This window comes from Macrobrachium rosenbergii, chromosome 47 (assembly GCF_040412425.1).
Source record: "Macrobrachium rosenbergii isolate ZJJX-2024 chromosome 47, ASM4041242v1, whole genome shotgun sequence".
Classification (NCBI taxonomy): domain Eukaryota; kingdom Metazoa; phylum Arthropoda; class Malacostraca; order Decapoda; family Palaemonidae; genus Macrobrachium; species Macrobrachium rosenbergii.
Window position 1 is genome coordinate 689,866 of NC_089787.1, and position 6,920 is coordinate 696,785.

Sequence of the window (6,920 nt, forward strand, 5' to 3'; positions counted from 1 at the left end):
GTCATCTCTCTGATTATCTTGAAACATGGATAAAGTAGACTTTGAAAGTATCTAGTTTCTCCTCAGGATCCAACTGACTGTCTCCCGTGTTTTACCACCACGCTAGAAAAGGGCCAAATCAGCAATATTCCAGCATGAGTCATGCCTGTTTAAAAGGCAGGGATGCGAAAACACAACTTCAGACCTGTCAGTCATGGCATGTCACAGTTGCAATCTGAACACGGACCGAACCAGATCCAGTTAGTATTGGTCTGGTAAAACTTTCGGTATACTTATCTTTGTAAGTCATACCGGTCTTTTATAGTGCTGGTTCCATAGGAGTGGCATTGTTTGGATCACAAATCAGTAGTTGTCTGGGAAAACAACTCAAATAACGCTAGTTAACTGCTCACAAATATTGCATTTAACTACTGTATTGTGCTATTCCGATAAATGTTTGTTGCGACAATTTTAAGAGAAAAAACAAATGATAAAATGTGTGTGTCTGAATAACCTTTTTGACAAACAGTGTATATACACACACAAAGTATATTTATATATATATATACATTCTATATATATATATATATATATATATATATATTAAATATATATATATATATATATATATGGATTATATATATATATATATATATTTATATATATATATATGTCTATTTAGGATATATATATATATATATATATTATATATTTTCCATTCAAAACCAGGAAGGCACACAGGAATGCTCTTTATTTGCTTTTGATTACAAGTTTATTCCCAACGTATTACAGTCCTTGATTACATCATTAGGGGTTCTAGAATTAAAAACATAAGAAACTTGATAATTAAAATCACAGAATAAATACACAAAGGCAAATTCAGAAACTAAAAATAAAGAAAATCGACTAAAAAGGGAAATTTTTCACAAGGAAAAACAATGAGAAATGAATTAAAGCTAATGGAACAAAAAGAAACGCAAAAACAACTGTAAAAAAATCTTTAAAAACATTAGAAGGTCAGAATCAGAATAAAAAAAAGATTTAAGGTTATGGAGAAAACCTGTCATTGTGACAAATAAAAAAGATGAAGTGTTCGAAAGAAAAACAAAAGAACAAAAATATTATTATTACGACAGGTATAAAGGAACAGCCGAAGTATTGGTGGTTCGAGTTACCTTGAAGTTCGTCCAATTATTCAGAATTTTTTGTGTTCAGTGGGAGTTGTATAAACTTTTGTATCATTTTTAATGTTAGAGTGTTGAGGGCTTGGAGATTTATTTTTACCCATGTGCGAAAACTTACCCCCTTATGAGAATGTATTCGTACTTTTAGAAGTCTCCGAGTAGATCCCACATAAATCCCTAAGTTACATTTGGGGCACGAAGGATGTCATGACAGTATGGAAACTTGGCGTAAAGGTATAGTTTGGGCACCGTAGGAGTATTACTTACAGTTAAAAACCTCTTGTTTAGTATTTTCTTCCGGGTATTAAAAACTACCTTTGAAGGAAAGCAATTGTGTTTAAAATATTCTGAAAGAAAGGTAACTTCATCATGAAAAGCTTTCTAACCAGAGGCGAGAGAAAGGCCCTGAGAAGAAGAGAACCAGTAGAATTAATCTTAAAATTACAAATGCAGTATCTGTAAAAACTGGCACCTAATCCTGCAAGTCTTTTTTCTAAAAATCGTGGTAATAAAATTGTCGTTATTTCTGGAGACCAGAACGTCAAGAAAAAGCAGTAGATTGTCCTCTTCCTTTTCCAGTGTAAACCTGAAGTTGGGATGACAGAAGTTAGCAAATTCCAAGAAGGAATCAGATTCATACTCTCTTCTGAAAAGGGCAAAGGTGTCGTCTACAGACCGTACATAAAAAGGGGATAGTAACTGAGAGGACATTCATCAAGCACGTGCTCCTTCAGGAAGTACATAAAGGTATTGGAGAACGTAGATCCGTGAGGTGAGCCCACAGCCATGCTTATATAATTTATTATTAAAAATAAAATCTGTACCTAGCACCGCTAATTCTAATCAAGGTTTCAAAATACGAGTGAGTACAATGATTAAAAACAGAATTAGGTTTGCGTAGAATAATTTCTATCGTCTCACTCACAGGGACATTAGTAATAATTGACTCGACATCCAGACTAGTCATACTTAGACATCAGAGTCCTGAGCCAAGATCATACCTTTAAATTGGCAAGAATTGTTAACAGTGTAATTATTCCTGGTTAATGGTTCAAGGAGACGAACAAGATACTTAGCAAGTTTGCAGCTTCTAGTATTAAAAGGCACGTAAAGGAACGTTGGGTTTATGTATATTGGGTAATCCATATAAAACACCATAAGAAGACCCTGTGGAAAATAATTGATGATACGCTTCTTTGTTGATAATATTTTCATTTTTTATGGTCCTGAGAAATCTATTGATTCTGTCCTCTAATTTAAATATGTTAGAATTATTAGGTGTACCGATCTCAGTAAATTTATAATGATCACTTAGAATAATATTCATCCTATCTACATACTCTTGTTTGTCGAGAATCACTACATGCTTACCGTTATCAGGTCTAACAATAACAAAGTCATCACGCTTCGAAAGTACCTTCAAAATGTCTCAGTCTGTCTTCAAAAAACGGGGCCCAATGTTTACACAGGTCCTCAAGGGGCCACAAAAATCTGCTATAACTGGGCCTATAGTCGGGAAGACCAAAATCCAAGCCAATAAGAATCCTTCCCTTGTAGCAAAAACATACGGTGAGAAACTGGGCACGGTGGTACACTTTCAAACCACAATCTATGACCCACCTTTTAGTGTTTGGAGTTTAGGAGCGGGGCCTTTTTTTCTGTTGGACGGCGGGCATTTTATTATCACGAAGTGAAACACAATAACACCTTTGAACTCTTCCGGATTTTGGTTTGGAATTAGTTTTTTTTAAGAGTTTTGACTTTGTTTTTTAATGAGTTTGCGGGTTCATATAATGCAAACCAGTTTGTTGTGATTATATAGACAACACTGTGTTGAATGGAGAAGAACCTGTTCAAATTTCGAAACAAAGAAAAAATGCAGAAACTATAAGAGTTGTACTTTAGTTAGAGTCAGTGTGGAAGGGAAAGTAAAATTTTCCAGTTGTGTTGTATCTGTGTGGTGTGAATTATCAATAGTTCAAGGACAGACTCCCACAAGTGGACTTTTAATCACAGTTCGCTAACTGCGAGATTAACGTAATTTGTCCAGGAGAAGGACTTCCTCATCTAGGTTTTGCAACGTCTTCTGGAACAATAGATGTGCTTTGTCGACATGTCATTCATCATTCGTTCTTCTCTCTCCAAGCTGTCTCTCTTCTCCTGCAAAATCTCTCTCTCTCTTGTCTCTCTGTCTGTCTGTCTTCTCTCTCTCTAATTATCTCTCTCTCTCTCTCTCTCTCTCTCTCTCTCTCTCTCTCTGCCAATACTATCCCCTTAACAAATCTCATGATATCATTGTAAGAGTGACTGTATAGTTTAATGGATTCCTGTATTTATATGCTGTTTCATAAATCTCATTATCGTGTTATTATTACAGATGTTTTTCAGCCACAACGTCGTGAAAGGCCACCGAGGGCTAGAGCCAATCGATCTGAAGTGATAACAGAGCGAGGCAGGATTATTGGCTTTCACGAGGCAGGGAAGGGCTTTAAGAAATAAGTTATCCTTATGGGTATCTCCAGAGATAAGGTTAGGCGTTGGCTGAGAAGACATGAGAGGAGGGTCTTTGTATTCACCAGGCCCAGATCAGGAGGGCTCAGCAATAGTTACCACACCTGAGGAGGATGGCCGTATATTCAAAGAGAATCAGAGAGAGCACCACTCAAAACTGCAGTAAGCATAACAAGGGACGCACAAGTTCAGTGTCACCCAATCACAACAAGGAGGCGATTGCGGGAGACTGGCCGACATTGTTTCATCCCTGCACGGGAGGAAACCTTAACTGCTGGCCACAGAGAAGCCCTGCCAAAGGTTTGCCGACTGCGTATGCGGATTTGGGACTCGAGTTTTGAGGCGTTTATATTATTACCGACGAGAAAAGTTTGCCACGTCTGTCGCAGCAGTCGGTCGACAGTGTTGGCGAATCCGCAACACTCAGATATTTTGACACACATCCAAGAAATATCAAGAAGATGTCTGTGACAAACCTGTCGCATGGATGGATGTGGTGGGGAGGTGTTTTTTTTTGAACTTACTAACATTGAAGGATGTGATGACAGCAGAACAGTATATCAATATTCTTTAATCATCCTTGTTACAGTTTAGACATTGCCATCTCGGAAACAGAGCCGATACTTCATTTAAGACTGCAGTCCAATCCACGCTAGTCGGGCAGTTCATGTTTGGTTTGAGACTCGTCCAGAAATTATACTATTGAACTGGCCCCTTAAATAGCCATTGTAATCCCATAAGAATCTATGGGTCGCATATGGTTCAGGAATGGAATGTAGAGGAGAAAACCAGGAAGCAGTGAGAGAGACACATTCTGTGTGGGAGGGTATCAGAAACCAGCCGAACATTTGCAGCAATCTGGTAGATTCCATGCCTGATCAGGCTGCAAGCAATTATAGCAGCAAATGGAGGTTGGACAAAGTATTAACCTATGGCTGAGTCGAGGTGGTTTTAGTATATAATTCAACGAGGGGTTGAGGGTTGGGAGGAAGGATTGGGTGGAGGGCAGGCAGGAGCGATTGGCAGGTTGTAGCAAGACTCGACATTTGTTAATGTTGGGGTTTTAGAAAAAAAAAACAAAGAAACTTTTTGCGTAAAATCACAAATAAATACTTCCCAAAACTGTCACATTGATCATTTGTTTTTTTTTCACAAAAAAATCAAAGTGTGTTGATTTGAAAATATCTAAAAAAACTATTTGTTTTTGTTGAAAAACATCTTTTCGTTTTATTCTTTCATCTTTGCTCAGGTTACCATTACTCAAAACATGATTCAAAGAAGATGAAGGCTTTACCAAAAGTTCGCAAAATGATGTTCGCATGGTATAAAGAAAAGTATTGCGGTTGAGTTGCCTGATTCCGTCACTCTTGAATCGGTTACAGTGTATGAGAATAAAGGTTTTAATTGTTATCACTTTTTTTATTACAGGTATTATTTTTCCGCTACTCCGCTTACTATCTTGTATCTTGTATTTTAGAAGTAAAAAGTTATGCATGAAAAGTATTTGTCCCATTTGACTTCAGTATTAGTTGTATGGATAATATAACATGAAAAGTATTTTGGGCCCCAAGGTTGAATTCTTGTTAGTTGTATGGATAATATTTTAACAAATAACAATTGACTGATATAAGAATCATCTTCTTGTAGCTCCTTCATCACAGTAAGTTTAATCATAATCACTATTGATATGTATGATACTTGAATTTTCTTCGTCGTCTTGTTCGTCAGATGATATAATGATGCATTTACCTGAAGAATTATCAGTATTTTCAACAATGTCATCATCTGACCAATCCTAATTTTCATCGTGTTTCTGGAATCATACAAACATAATTTTCTTCAGATGTTTCATTTTCATCAATTTCATTACCTGAATGTGACGAATCTTGGGGTGGCTGACTTTCATAAAATAAAAGTTTGAGTAAGATGGGGTTACAGTTCTCACTAAGTTTTAGTCGTTTTGTTTTCCTCCCATTCATTTTTTCCATAAAACAGTAATACATTAATAACCAAATGAATGTTCTATCTGTACACAGTATGCACACGTTAATAATGCAACTGACGGTTGATTCCGAGCGCATTTGTGATGTCGTGGAGTTATTGCTGAGAGAATACATTTCTGTGCTGTTTCATGAAAAAGTCAAATGAATGTTGACCCGACATCCCAATCTCTCTCTCCTCTCTCTCCAAGATCTTCCCTTTAATATTTCGAGTGTTGTGTATTTTTGTGGTCATTTAGAGAAACATGATGACTGATCAAGTTTGAGAGAGTAGAGAGAGAGAGAGAGAGAGAGAAGAGAGAGTTTAGAGTAGAGGGACAGACAGACAGACACACACACACACATGCAGAATCTTGATTTCCTCCTCCCCACCATCGTTAACTATAACCGGCAGTTTCGGCATTTTTCTCTTCGTTTTAGATATTAGTGTACAGGTTGTCAGTTCAACAATAGTGTTCTCTTTATAATGAAACCATGGCTGCTTTGTCGAGCAATAACAAAAAAAAAAAAAAAAATCCGGAAGTGTTCAAAAGGTGTTCGAAATGTTTCGCTCCGTGATAGTTGGCGTTGCGCGCCAAGTCCAGAAAAACCCCACTCATAAACTCGGAGCACTACCTTCCTTGGTGGGTCGGAGATTGTGGTTTCCGAGTGGTACATCCTTTGTTAATAAGTTACTTCAAAATAATGCAGTCAATTAGGAATAGGGAATTTACGACCTCGGAATTGAAATCCTCGATAATGCTACTGAGTTTATCAGTCAACTCTTGTTTGCTAACAACTTCCATATATAACAAGTGTTTTGTGGTATCCAGGTAAGACTAAGTGTGATAGAGGGACGACTTACACAGTTTAAATTTTACAAAATTGTGAACAATATTATTACCTTTACCATATTGTAAAAATTCAGGGTCGAGTTTGGCTTTTTCCGACTCTTTATAGTGTTGCTCCGGTACAGAGCTCAACTTTTGACCAAGTGCGGAAATTGTTCAAAAGCCAGAATAATAATGATATAAAATCTGACAAGCCGTTGGGGCGCTTTACCATACACCAAATAAACAGGTACGGCGGTTGCAGGTATTTTAGAGGTTTTGGGGTTTGGGAAATTCATTAGTATTCGACTAGAAAACGTTACTATGCATGTTAAGAAGAAAAACATATGAATATCAAAATATGGGAAAAAAAGAATTTGTAATCGAACATACCGACATAGAATTTATATGCACAGAAATAAAAATATCTCTAAATA

General features: G+C 36.8%; 1 pseudogene; it reads left to right on the top strand.

Moving 5' to 3' along the window:
• Positions 1-2,587: 2,587 nt before the first annotated feature.
• Positions 2,588-4,015, top strand: LOC136830527 (uncharacterized; annotated as a pseudogene).
• The last annotated feature ends 2,905 nt before the right edge of the window (positions 4,016-6,920 follow it).